Source organism: Canis aureus, chromosome 38 (assembly GCF_053574225.1).
Source record: "Canis aureus isolate CA01 chromosome 38, VMU_Caureus_v.1.0, whole genome shotgun sequence".
Lineage (NCBI taxonomy): Eukaryota > Metazoa > Chordata > Mammalia > Carnivora > Canidae > Canis > Canis aureus.
Window position 1 is genome coordinate 17779623 of NC_135648.1, and position 14279 is coordinate 17793901.

The following is a 14279-nucleotide window of genomic DNA, read 5'->3' on the forward strand; positions in this document are numbered from 1 at the left end:
ATTTGCAAGACCTGAACCTAAGCAATAATTTCTCATAGCTTTATGACCTTGGGAGTCCTCATCTTCCCCAGTTCCTCAATGTACATCTTCCTGTCTATCCCACTGCCTGGGAGGTAGTAAGGGGCTTTAAAGCACTTAAAAAAAAAAAAAAAAAAAAAAGCATTCTGATTTGCCAAAAGAAAAATTGACAACACCATCACCTCCCCTCCACCACTACCCCCCCCCACGCACATACCCCATAGTTTAAATACTGTTTTCATTGTGCTGGCACTAATTTCCATTTTACCCAAAGTGTCTGGTGTCAACAGGCAAAAGCTCCATGAAAGACTGCCTCTTCCACTCCTGCAACACCACCAGCCAGGATAATACATAATAGGTGCTCTATAAACAGTGTTTGAATAAATGAATTCTGAAGGGTTATTGAAAGAGACATTTCTTAAGAGAATGAGTATGTCAGGTCTGCATATGCCTTAATTTGGGAAGGTTTTGGCCAACAGAGAAACCCAGGAGTCATGCCATATATTCAATTAGCTACCCAGTCCTATTTATATTAGCTCAAATATATTTCTAGCCTACTTTCTGTAGCCACCCCGATCAAAGATGCCAACATCTGATGCCTGCGTGACGGAAATGGTCTCTACTCCCCTTATTCTTACCCCTACTTCTATGTGTCCCTTGCTTTTTAACTCTGGGAATCCTTTCAAAACAAGCGTGATTTTGTCTCTTATTGCTTATAAACCATTGACAGATTTTCCAAACAATTAGAATAAAGGCAGTCCCCTATATAGCCTAACACCTGCATGGCTTGACTCCTCCTTCCACTCCAACCTTGTTTTCCCAGCTCTGCTGGCCACACTGGCCTACTTTCGTTCCCGTTGTGGGAAGTATGCCCCTGGTCCACAGAACCTTTGCACGTAATAGTCCCTCTGCGTGGAATGCAATTTTAGCTTTTACTCATCATTCATAGATCCAAGCAATTGTCACTTCCCCAGGGGAAGCTTTCCCTGACCTCCTTACCTAGGTCACATCCCTTTTTAGACATTCTCATAGCACCAGGTTCTCTAATTTAGAGCGCTAATAAAATTCTCAGTAATTTGTATGATTATTTGATAATTCTGACTTCTCCCCCAGATCGTGGATAGCACAATTTGAAGGCTGTGTCTTTTGCTGCTCATTCCTGAATCCCAACACCTAGCACCTTGCCTGGCACACAGTGGAAGCTATATAAATCATTGCTGAATAAAAGAAGGCGTATTAAAAAGTCTTGTAAACAAATTTTGGTGAAATAAGAAGTATCTACACATGCACAAGGAAATAAGTACAAGGTTTTAAAAGGCCCATAGGCTCAAATGTCTGAAAATATCTGTAGAGTTTTCCTTTTGGCAAAAAATAAATACCTCTTATTCAGCATGTTCCCTGTAACTTTTGGCCTTTGATCGAAGGAGAAGCCAGATTATAGTAACCAAAAAACAAGAGTTTTGACTTTTTCAGGGCTGCTAAAAGCACAGGCTTTAATCAGGTGGTATTTTTCAATGTTCTCTAGTGTGGAACAAACAGAAACAGATTTAAGATTAGAAGCCACATACCTCCACAAATAAATATTACTTAATGTTCTAGTTTCTCAGAGTTCATATATTTAGGATCCGCAGTCTAATCATTTTTTTAAAAAAATTTTATATATTTATACATGAAAGACACACAGAGAGAGAGGCAGAGATATAAGCAGAGAGAAGCAGGCTCCCTGCAAGGTAGCCCGATGTGGGACTTGATCCCAGGACCATGGATCACTCCCTGGGCAGGCTCTAAACCACTGAGCCACCCAGGCATCCCCAGTCTAATTATTTTAATAGTATTTCATTTTTTTCATATATTTTAAGCTCAGGAGCATTTCAAAATATAGCAATCTCATACACTGAAAAAAATAGAATTGTGTATTATTTTCATGTGAGCATAGGGAGGCAACATATGAGTTTCAATGACATGGCTTAAAGTGATCACTCAAAATTTCATAGGAAATGGGTCTTTGGTAGACTCGTTTGATTTACCACAATGATCAGTGCTGGCACTGATTGTCTTACAGATGGGGGTGCACTGTGCATTTGGACTTTAGGACAGCCCTGCCTGTGCCAAGCACTACCCTATTTCTCACTTTGTTTTCCGTGTTAGCCCAATCACAGATAAAAAAAAGAAGTTAGTCTGACTTACAGAGAACTTTGCTACTATTAAACAGTGAGCTTTGACCTGCACGGAGATTTCCCTGTACTGACTTCGATGCCTTTTGACAACCTTGGAAAACAAGTTTTTATGTTGTTGTTAATGGCAAGGAGATGAGGGTTTTTTTCAGCATTGTAGCTGAGGAGTAGCTTGGAGTTGCTTGAAGTGACAATAAGAGCCCAAAAGAGCTTCTCCTGTGGCCTGAAGGGTTAAAAAAAGAGAGAGAGAGAGAGAGAGAATCATCTACAACATAAGAGGTATATTCTAGCCTAAGGTGATCGAATTAAACAGAGGCCTGATATTAGGCCCCTGGGGCCATGATCTAGCACGACCAGACCATACTCTGTGTGGAGGATGGGGCCCAGTATGGCTATAGAAGTGTAACCCAGCACCAGGTGATAGAGGCTTTGAATATTAAAGATTGGGATTTTATTCTGAGGTAATAGATACCAATCTCAACTAAAATGTATAAAAATAGCTTGGATGGCAATTTGGAGGATGCCCTGGAGGCAGGAAGACGAGCTAGGAGACTGCACTAATAGCCCAGACAAGAAACACCATTCCCCTAAACCAGGACAGTGCCACCCAGGAAATAATTCTGTGTGACAATAGCAGATTATACATCCCCTACTCTATGCAGAACGCTAGTCTATGCCATAGAGGGAATAAATATAAAGACATGTAAGACATACAGCTTGTCCTCCAAGAGGCACCCATTAAATATCTCACAAAATAAAGGGCACGTAGGTGGCTCAGTCAGATTAAGCATTTGACTCTTGATGTCAGCTCAGGAATCTATCTCAGGTGTTGGGCTCTGTGCTGGGCATGGAGCCTTCTTTAAAAGAAAAGAAAAGAAAAAAACTCAAATAAACAGACAAAATAACTTCCAAAAGTTAAAACATAAGGTGGGCTATGACTGGTGACTAGTTACCAAAAGAGAAATGCAAATATCGTTAGCTGAAGTCAGTCAAGGAACAAAGTGAAGTGGCATTTTTTATGAGATTTGAAGAATGAGTAGATTTCATAAGGATGAAGGGGAGAGTACTCAGGGTGGAGAAACAGTTCAAATAAAGTTGGTACAAGACTCGATCCTGCATTGTACCATGACATTTTTGTAGGCAGATCTTTCTTGTAGGGGTGTATATTTGAAAGCTATTTCGTTGATTCATTATTTTGGCAAACATTTATGAAGGGTTTGTCTGGGCAAGGGAGATGTGAAAGTGTAGAAGAAATGGTCATCCCCTGAGAAGGACAGAAACTGGAAGACTGGAAGCTCAAGCTCAAAACTAAAAGCCACACTTCATTTTTCTTAAAAATGGATTCCAGTAAGATTATCAACCATCCTAGTCATCAGGATCTATGAAATCTTCCTTCAGAATAGCCCAGGCATCTTTCCCTTCTCCTGTTACAGCCAAGTTTACACACCATGGTCGTCATTCTCTCAACTGGATCAGAGTAGACCTCAGGTTCTCTGTCCTGCTTCTAAAATTCATTCACTAGACTGCCTTTTGGATGCTGAGTTCCTCAATTTCTCTTATGACCAGAAAAAATATGAACTCTCTGGTATCTCCCGAATCAAGGTAAACTCTAATACCGAAGGCTAAAAATCCTCTACTATTTGTTCCTTCTTCCTATCCAGTCTTATTTCTCACCACTGACCAGAAGCAATCAAAGCTGGATTTCTTATTGTTCCTCAGATATACTATTTTTCTCCCATTATTAGATCAAATCGTTCCCCTTGCTTAGAACTGCTCTCTCTTCCCTTAAATTTGAGTCATTTCTCAAGGCTCAGAAATCAAGTTTCACCTCTATGAAAGGTTGCCAACGGTGTGTCAGTCTTTTTTTTTTTTTTTTCTTTTTTCCGGTGTGTGAGTCTTATCTTCCAACTAAGTGGTTGAAAATTGTACCATTTTGGTTTATTTTTACTTAATTTTCAGAGTAACTAGTAGGGTTCCAAGCATGAAAGATACTTAGTATCCATTGACCATTGATTAACTGATTAGCTCATTGATTCACAAACTCTTCCATAAAAATGCATGCAGTGAAAAAAAATGCAGGCAGTGATATAAATGATTTCATTTAAGTTTGCTAAACTCATTTGCAAAAAAGATTTTTTTCAGAAGTCTGCAAAGATTGTATTTTGGCCCTACATTTTTGCCTTGCAAATTTAGAGAGCGAAAAAAGTAAACTATGCAGATCTTGGATAAGATCCTAACATTAGATTTTCTGGAATCCCAAGTTAATCTGATATTTATATGGTTTAAAAAGTGCACTGACCTATATGGAAACTTCCCTTAGGAGTGAGGCTTGTGTGTTTATTTAGCTGGTGTATATCTCAGACATGTACAGACGTCATATCAAAATCAAAATAATGAAAAAGAGAAAAGAGCCAAATAGGAAAATGAGAAGAAACTATTTGCTGCCGTCTTCTGTGGGGTGAGGAGGGACTTGGTTTTCTTGGTTGGTAGGTTTTTTTTTTTTTTTTTTTTTGGTTTTTAATGCATTTTCAACCTCCAATCTCACAGAGGCCCATTCCACTCCCATCCCAAATGATTCTCTCAGTCTTGAGCTTTGGAATGCCACCACAAATTTTCTACAATGAGTGCATTTTGAAAGTGCAATATTGAAAAAAACTAAGAAAAATACGTGGTTTAGTCTGAGAAAAACCAGATATAAAGCTGTACTTTAACAAGCAGGTGGTGTTTAGTTGACCTTTGCCCTGCTCGCAGGGAAGTTTATGACGTTAAATCTCCATTTGGCACAAACCAGTACATTCCCATACAGCGTGATTTTACAGAAGTGACCACTGAGCATGGTGACCTCAATGTCAGGACTTAAAGTTCTACCCCTTTCTTATTTCTCCTACTTCTGTGTTCAGATTCCAGAACTTCGAAAACCCTGTAACATTCCACAAAATTGCGAGTAAGATGATTAACATTGTAGGACGGCTAATCACAACAATTTCAAAGATAATTTTGGTCATCATACAACTATTTGGGGGGAAAAAGTCAATAATCTATCTACTATTGAAAATGTTAATATGGATGAAGTATTTCTGAACTTTGAGTCATTTTTTTTTAATCCAAGGAGTGTAGAAAAAAACAGAAACAACACTGACTACACTATCAGCAAAGTAGTACTATCCAGCCAAAAAAAAAAAAAACCATGTAATATGCAACATATATCATTTTTAATTTTAAAACCACATTAAGAAATGTAAAAAGAAGCAAACAAGTTAATTTTAACAATATATTTTATTTAACCCAGTATACTCAGAATAATATTATCATTGCAACATGTACTCCCTATAATAAATTATTAAAGAGACAGGTCATAATTTTTTCTTATTAAGTCTTCAGAATTAAGCCTTTAAGTCTTATTAAGTCTAATGTGTCTTTACACTTACAGTATATTCAAATCCACACTAGTTATGCTTCAAGTGTTCAGTAGCCACATGTGGCTAGTGGCTACCAATTAGAGAACATAGCGGTAATGGCTGAGTCTGAGGTGATGGATCATAAACCAAAATAAATTTATGCATTCTCTTATTTTTTTCCTAATGCCCAAAATACATTTCATAGCTGGTGCTTCTCAAAAATTTTTTTACCACTATGTTGCCTTTAATTAGGAAAAGTGTCTTCCAATTTCCCTATGAAGGCAATCAATCTAGATTGCCTGAGTTCAAATCCCATCTCCATCTCTTACTTGTGTGGCCAAACATGGACATATTATGAAACCTTTTTTATTTTTAAGTTTTATTCATTTAAATAATCTCTAGACCCAACATGGGGTCTGAACTCACAACCCTGTGGTCAAGCATCACATGTTCTTCCAGCTGAGCCAGCTAGACACTAACTTCACTCTCTCATCTATAAAAGAGAGGAGTTATAGATTACCTTACAGGGATTTTTATTCTTTTAGGTTTTTGTCAAAGTAAATGGATTGATACATGTAAAGTTCTTATGGCAGTGCAAGCAAATGAGGTTTAAAAATAATATTACTTTTTTAAGAGTTACCTGTTAATACTACTTTGTATCATTTTCTAGACATGATGGAAATCAGTAAATACTGTTGACTGGGAGGCCACTAACTCAGTTAATATGAAAATCTTGATGTGAATGAACTAGTTTCTCAAAAGAACTGACTCCTTCGCTGATTAGAATTATTTTTTTTTAATTCTATGGATGTATGTCTGTATGTATGTAGAAGAGCACAAGCAGGGGGAGGAGTAGAGGGAGAGGGAGCGAATCTCAAGCAGACTCCACACTGATCTCCTAGCTCAACGTAGGACTCGATCCCACGACCCTGAGATCATGAGCCAAAATCAAGAGTCAGATGATCAACAGACTGAGCCACCCAGGTGGCTAGAATTATTAGAATTAGAATTAGAATGTTGCTTTCATGCTTTCAACAAATTCAACCGAGTACCCAAATGAGCAATAGACAAGATCTGTGGTCTGTGCCATCAGGGGAACTTCTGCTTTGGTGGATTGCCCCTGTATTTTTCTTTGCTTACATCTATCACTTGGATGTTTTTTGTCATTTATCAAGCTGTCATGAAAAATACAAAAATTCAAAGAATAGGGTAGATACCACTCATTGTGCAATCAGAGCTCCTGCTGTTACTCTGCACTCAGTCCTCCTTTACATTTGTTTTGTTGACAGAGCAGCTTCCATCACGGTCACAGATTGGTTCTCATTAGTAAGGGCAGCAATGGACACCAAAAGATGTTCCTCCAACTATAGGGAAAAAAGTTTATTTCTTAAGTCTAATTAAATAACCTGGGGCAGTCCAGAGGAGAAATCATTGGCTGATTGGCTTAACACTGATTGGCTTAACCCTGGGTTTATGAATGATCATTGGTAAAATGAATAGAACCACCAGGATCCAATACTACTCCTTAGTCTAGGAGTGGGATGATGCCTAGGGAAGGGATGGGTGGCTGAAAAAATGTAGAATTTTGTTAGAAAGGAGGAGCTGAAATTGTCTGGTGAATCGGCAGTGTCTATTACACAATGCTGAGAGGAACTTACATGGGTATGTTGTTCTGAAGTCACTGAAGACACAGTCTATGACTCGGTGAGCACTTGGGGATGTCACAGAATGGCTCACCGCAAAATGAAACCCTGAGCGCACATGATTTTTATCTTGACTGCATGAATTGTTTTTACAGTTCAAACGTGGCTGGAAAGTATTAAAGGAGAAAATCAGCATAACACAAGGAATAGCTTTAGAAATTTGATTTACAGCTCCAATTGCTAAAGTTTTGTGTGTGGAAAAGTCACTTCTATGAGCCACAGTTTTCTCATTCAGTTCCTCTCCTAGCCTCACATTCTGGTGAGCGTCAAAGGATATAATTTGTGTGAAGGAAATTCGTAAGTTTATTTTTTATTTATTTAAATTCAATTTGCCGTCATATAGTATAACACCCAGTGCTCATCCCATTAAGTGCCCTCCTTAGTGCTCGTCACCTGGTTACCCACCTCCCCTTCTGCAACCCTTTGTTTCCCAGAGTTAGTAGTCTCTCGTGGTTTGTCTCCCTCTCTAATTTTTCCCACTCAGTTCCCCTCCTTTCCCTTATAATCTCTTTGACTATTTCTTACATTCCCCATATGAGTGAAACCGTATGATGTATGATGATTGTCCTTCTACGATTGACTTACTTCACTCAGCATAATACCCTCCAGGTCCATCCACAGTGAAGCAAATGGTGGGTATTTGTCACTTCTAATGGCTGAGGAATATTCCATTGTATACATAGACCACATCTTTATCCACTCATCTGTCGATGGACACCGAGGCTCCTTCCACAGTTGGACTATTGTGGACATTGCTGCTATAAACATTGGGGTGCAAGTGTCCCAACATTTCACTACATCTGTATCTTTGGAGTAAATACCCAGTAGTGCAATTGCTGGGTCGTAGGGTAGTTCTATTTTTAACTCTTTGAGGAACCTCCAAACTGTTTTCCAGAGAGGCTGTACGAGTCTGCATTCCCACCAGAAATTTGTAAGCTTTAAATGCAAAATAGAAATCACGTTATTATCATTAACAGGAAAATTCAAAGCTTTCAAGTTTGGGGGAAGGCAGTTCCCAATGCTGTATGTTTGATCTCATGAGTCTTCAGTTATTGTTGATATGATATAATAGAGGCCTTATGTTAATGTACGACTTTTGTATCCCAACTACTTAGACAATAGCATGCATTTCTTTTGAATTGGTACAAAGTATTACAAAAATAAACACTTCCTCACTCACAATGCATTTTGCAAAGGTTAAAAGCAAAACATGTAAATACTCTAGGTAGGACTAAATAAAAATATTCTTTATAAAAAAAGAAGATTGTACTTTAAGTAACTTCTACACTCAGCATGGGGCTTGGACTTACAATCACAAGATCAAGAGTTGCATGCTCTACTGACTGAGCCTGGTGCCCCTGAATGAAAATATTCTATGGGTAAGAGTTAAATATTTATTACAAACAGCCCATTTTAGAAGTAGCACAATTTAATCTAGTTCTGCCTGTTTGTCCTTCAGTGATTATCTGCTCTTCTGACTTCTACTCCTCTACCATCATTATCTAGGCCTTCTTTGTGTTGGCCCAATACAAAGAATTTTCTCTTTCCAATTCACCCTACATATGGAAGCAGATTATTCCTCATAAATGCCAATTTAATTATATATTGTACTCCATTCAAAAAGTTTCATTGTCTCCCTATTTCCTAAGTAGCATAGAAAGAGCCCTAGATTGGAAGTCAACAGAATGAGATTCTGGTTATAATAGCATTAACTCTTTGGTTAACCTGGGGATTGTCACCTCTCAACTACTTCATGCGTAAATTTGATCTCTAAAATCTTTTCTAGCTCTAAAATCCTGCTTGGCTTTGAATAGTCCCCAAAATCTATCCCTCTCCTAACAATTTTAACTTTTTCCCCAAACAATCTAACATAAAATCACTGCTTTAGTCCATCTGCTCTCCTTCCTATCCCCAGAAGCAAAGCCACCATCATTTCACTCATACCGACCTGTCTGGACAGGTCCCCTACTCCGTTTATCCTACCTATATCCTATATATTCTTCAAGACCCAACTCACATTCTCCAGGCACACCAGTTTATTAATCTTTGCTTCCAATCCTTCATTCAACAAAACTTGCTGAGTACCTATTGTGTGCAAAGCACTGCGGGAACATCACACTGAATAAAAAACAAAAAACAAAAACAAAAAAAAACAGACTTTTCCAGCCCCTGTGGATCTGACATTCCACTGGAGTCAATAAATAATGAACAAGCGAATAAACAAGATAATTCTAGATGATGACAAATGCCTATGAAAGAAATAAGCTAAGCAGTTAGATAGGGAAGAGACGGGGTGGTCTGGGAAGGCATGTTAGCCGTGTAGTGTTGTTGGATGCTCCCTGAACTTGTGTTGACCGACCGATTAACCCAAAGACCAGTTCTGCTTTGCAACAACCAACCCTCTTTAAATAAAAGCCTTAAAACTTGTTTTAGCTAAGCCATCACTTTTTATTAATTCCACAATAATTTTTATCTAGAAAAGGGATACTTTTTTAACCTATGTATTACATTCAGTATTTTTTTTTTAAGTTCTAAAAAACCAAAATCTCTTGAGGTATGTCTCAAATCACTAAGGATACTAGGTTTACCCAAATTTTTTGCTAATGTTGTTTTGATACTCCAGGCTAATATTTTCTGGATGGCTTTTGGCCTTCTGATTATTTGTTAATGGTTTATTTCCTCCGGTAGCATCCTGCCTCTCTTGCTAGTGCCCTATCATGTTGCTGACATTATCACCACCCACTCCATCCCCTGGGCTAAAAACCTGCCTCTATATGCTTTTTGTGAAAGTTAGAAACCTCACCCACTCACATTACTGAGTCACTAAACCTCAGAGATTCGCCTTAGAGCTCTACTCCTTAAGTTTCTACAAAGAAAACCAACAATAGCATTTAAGTAATTCCAAGGTGATACCATTTTTCTTAAAACAGACAATGCACGAAGACAGCCTGCCTTTGGCCAGGCTTTCACCACCTCGCAACTGGATTCCTGACTACAACTTTCTCCTGAAAGTTCTCCCACCTGCAGACTGTCGCTCCAGTTCACCCTACCGGAGGAAAGGGGTGGAAAGAACGTGGAGCTGAAAACTGGATCAAATTCTAGTTGTCATCTTGATTGTGCCATTTTAAATAGTCATTCAGCTTTTGGGACAATACAGACGCTCTCTCACTCAGATTGTTTTCTTACTGGTAAATCATATCGACGTTAGAAACGGTTTTAAGAAATCTAAGAAGCATTGCATGCATTGCACTTACCACTGTGCTGGCACATAGAGGCATCCAAATTGACCTCCCCTTCCCTTCCTTAAATCAAATCAGATCTCCATCATTATTTCTCCACCTAGGAAAGCCTGCTCAACAAGCCTGTATCATTTATACAATCAGCTCCAGATCTATTAGCAGGCTCTTCTCATGGTGGTTCAATTCCTTTTTCAGCTCTCTTTGATAGCTTCTTAAATTACTCTCTTCACCCTCCACTAAGGCACCCTGGCCTGCCATTAAAGCAGACAACTCAACACTTCGTGACAGCATGAGCTTCTCAGGTGGCTCTACCCCCCAGGCCTTGGCACGTATTGTTTTCTTGCCTAAAATGCCCTTCTTTCCTCTGATTGAGATTTCCTTATCCCTTCTTCAAATTCTTGATAAAATTTTGATTTCTTTAAAACCTCACTGACAAACGCAAAGCAGAGCGAATACTTCTTCTGATCTCCTAAGTTATTTTGTTCACATCTCCATAATAGCTTTTTTTGTTGTCGTTGTTGTCATTACATAAATTAACCCATTTATTTATAAACTAGCACTGTTTCAAATGCTGGAGCTTCTACTGGTCTTTCAATCTCTTCAGTCTTCTGGTGGTAGTAGGCATTACTGTGGGGACAGAGATGATGCTGTAAGTCCAGGTACTACCAGCTTCTGTTTTCATGGAGGAACCACAGTGCCGGATGCCCACATCTCCTCTTTTCATCTTGGTTTTGCCACAGAAGGAGCAACTGTAGTTGGCATGCTAGCTTATTTCAATTTTCTTCACCATTTTCCTGAAGGAGGCACCATAATGAGTCCCATATTTAGCAATGATTCTGACCTTGTTGGTGCATTTTAGCCATATCCCCATAAACTATGCCCAAGCTCAGAGAATATAGCATTTTTATTGAGATATCTATTCTGAAACATTAATCTTTTTTCTTCTGTACTTGCTTATAAAGACATTTCCCCTGTCAATCAGAAGCATTCTCATTGCTTGGTCAAGATATAGGATTGTTCCAATGGAGGAAAGAGAACTCGATCTCTTGATCAGTGTCTTACTTGTTTGTTTATTAGACAGACCCTTTTGAGGGGTCTATGCCCTTGAATAGGAAAGAATTACATCTTTATTTTCACTAACTTCCAAATGAATTTAGCATTTCCTTCCATTGTGAATCTAAGCAACAAACCACAATAGTAGTAGCAAAACATATGACTGTCACAGATAGAAAGCACAGATATTTTTATGTCACATTGTTAAAGATATTTTGAAATATTGTTTACATTCATCATGACTTCCAAATTTCAATAGTAATTAGATCTGACACTAGATCTTTTTTAAAGTGCTAACAAAGAAGTGCATATATTACTCTATTACAGTTTTTTAAGTAAATTTTTGAGAAATTGTTGACTCACATACAATTGTAAGAAACAATACAGAGATCCAATTCATGGATGTCATCCAATGATGACATCTTGCAAAGCTATAGTAAAATATCACAACTGGGATGTTGATGTTGATACATTCAAGAAAAATAACAGTTTCATCTCCACAAGGATCCTTTGTATTACCATTCTAGTAACACATTTTCACCAGCAATATATGTATGAGTGATTCCGTTTTTTCCCAACCCTCACAAGCATTTGGTGTTAAAACAATTTTTTACTTTAGCCATCCTGGTAGGTATGTAGTGATATTTCATTGTAGTTTTAATTTGCATTTCTCTAAGGGCTAATGATGTTGAATATTTTTTCATGAGCTTATTTGCCATCTGTATATCCTCTCTGGTGAAATATCTGCCCATGCCTTTTGTTCATGTCATTTTATTCACTTTCTAATTGGATTATTTATTTTACTATGAAAGCTGAAATAGAATGCCCAACACCTGATTTTAATATTAAATTCTCTTTTACTACTTACTGTTTTGAATTGGTTATTGGTATGTCTGCCTTCGCCTTGCTCTCATGAGATAACTGTAAATAGTCCTAATAGTGACAGATGGTCTTAGTTTTCATTCATCAGAGAATGTCTTGATTTCTCCTTCATTCCTAAAGGACATTTGCACTGGATATAGAATTTGGAGTTAACAATTCTTCCAGCACTTGAAGATGACATGCCACTTTCTTCAGCCTCCACGATTTCTGATAAATTTACTGTCATTCAAATTGCTTTCTCCCTATGAATAATAAGATTTTGCTCTTTTGCTTTTAGTTTTAGAAGTTTGAGTATGATACATTTTGATGTGAATTTCTAGGGATTCATCCTTTTTGTGACCCAATAGCCTTCTTGATTATGTAGGTTTATTGGTCTTGTTGAATTGGGAAGTTTTTCAGCCATCATTTTTTCAGCCTTACTCTCATCCTTTCTCCTAAAGACACAAATGTTTGATTTTGTTGTTGTTGTTGTTGTTGTTGTTGCTGTTGTTATAATCCCACAGGTAAGTGAGGCACTGCTCATTTTTTGCCTCCATTTTTTCTACTTTTTCAAACTAGATAATTTCTTCAATTTTTATCTTCAGGGTCATTGATTGTTTCCTCTGTCTCATCCATTCTGCTGTTGGGCCCATCCATTGAACATTTTTATTTAGGTTCTTGTATTTTTCATTTCTAATTTTTCCATTTGGTTCTTCTTGCTATCTTCTATCTCTTTGCTGAAACTTTCTATTTTTCTCAGATTTTAACAATGTTCGTAATTGCTTACTGAAGTGTTTTTATAAAGGTTGCTTTAATATCTTTGCCAGATAATTTTAACATCTCCATCATCTCCTTATTGGTATCTACTGATTGTCTTTTTCTTTTTCATTCGAGCTGTTTCTTGGTATGACAACCGATTTTGTATAAAAATCTGGACATTCTGAATATATTTTTTTATAAGATTCTGGGTTCTGTTGAAACTTTCTGTTTTATCTGGCTTCATCTGACACTACTCCTGCAGGAAAAGGGACATGCTGCCTTATTATTTCAGGTTGACTAGATATCCAAATTTCCCACTTGACCTCTGTTGCTACTTGAGGGGAAGAGATGCTTATCATTACTGCTGGGCAGGGGTAGGAGTCACAGCTCCCCACTGGACCTCCACTACCCTTCCCATTCAGCCTTTGCCAGCATAGGTGTGGGTGGGGCCACAGATTTTTTTCTATGGTGTTTGGCTGACGTGGATGCTTATTGTTTAGTTTTTTGTCTTGCTAGGTTTTCCCTTTCCTGGTCCTTTGGCTATAAAGAAAGAAGGCTTTTTTGTTGGGACGTTTTTGTTTGCATGCCTTGACATTTCTGAGTTGCCAGCTTTTTAGCTTTAGGTCCACAATATATGAGGCAAAAAGATCTAAAGAAATCATAACTGTATCACCCCTTGGTCTCTGAAGTCTCTATCTGGTCTTTCTAGTTCTTTCCGCCTTTCAGAGTGTTTTTTTGTTTGTTTCATATATAATGTCCAGGGCTTTTAGTTATACTTAGGAGGAGAAATAAGGAAAAGAAAATGTATTCCATCTTCCAGGAAGTAGAAGTCTCCTCTAACATTGTTTTTTTTTTTTCTAATATTTTGATGACTGTATTTCAATATAATTGGTTTCTTTTGCAATTGGTTTTCTTTTCCTGTATGTTTTATTTATGCATTTATGCATTTGTCTGATAAACATCAGAAAGCCATACAAGTACCACAAGCACAGAACCACCACAATAAAGAAAAATTTTAAAAGGAGACCCAAGGGAAGTAGCACAGACTTGTATTCCAAGATGTCACAATTAGCC

General features: G+C 37.8%; 1 pseudogene; it reads right to left on the bottom strand.

Moving 5' to 3' along the window:
• Positions 1 to 11112: 11112 nt before the first annotated feature.
• On the bottom strand, positions 11113 to 11370 carry LOC144307311 (large ribosomal subunit protein eL43 pseudogene; annotated as a pseudogene).
• Between the last annotated feature and the right edge of the window lie 2909 nt (positions 11371 to 14279).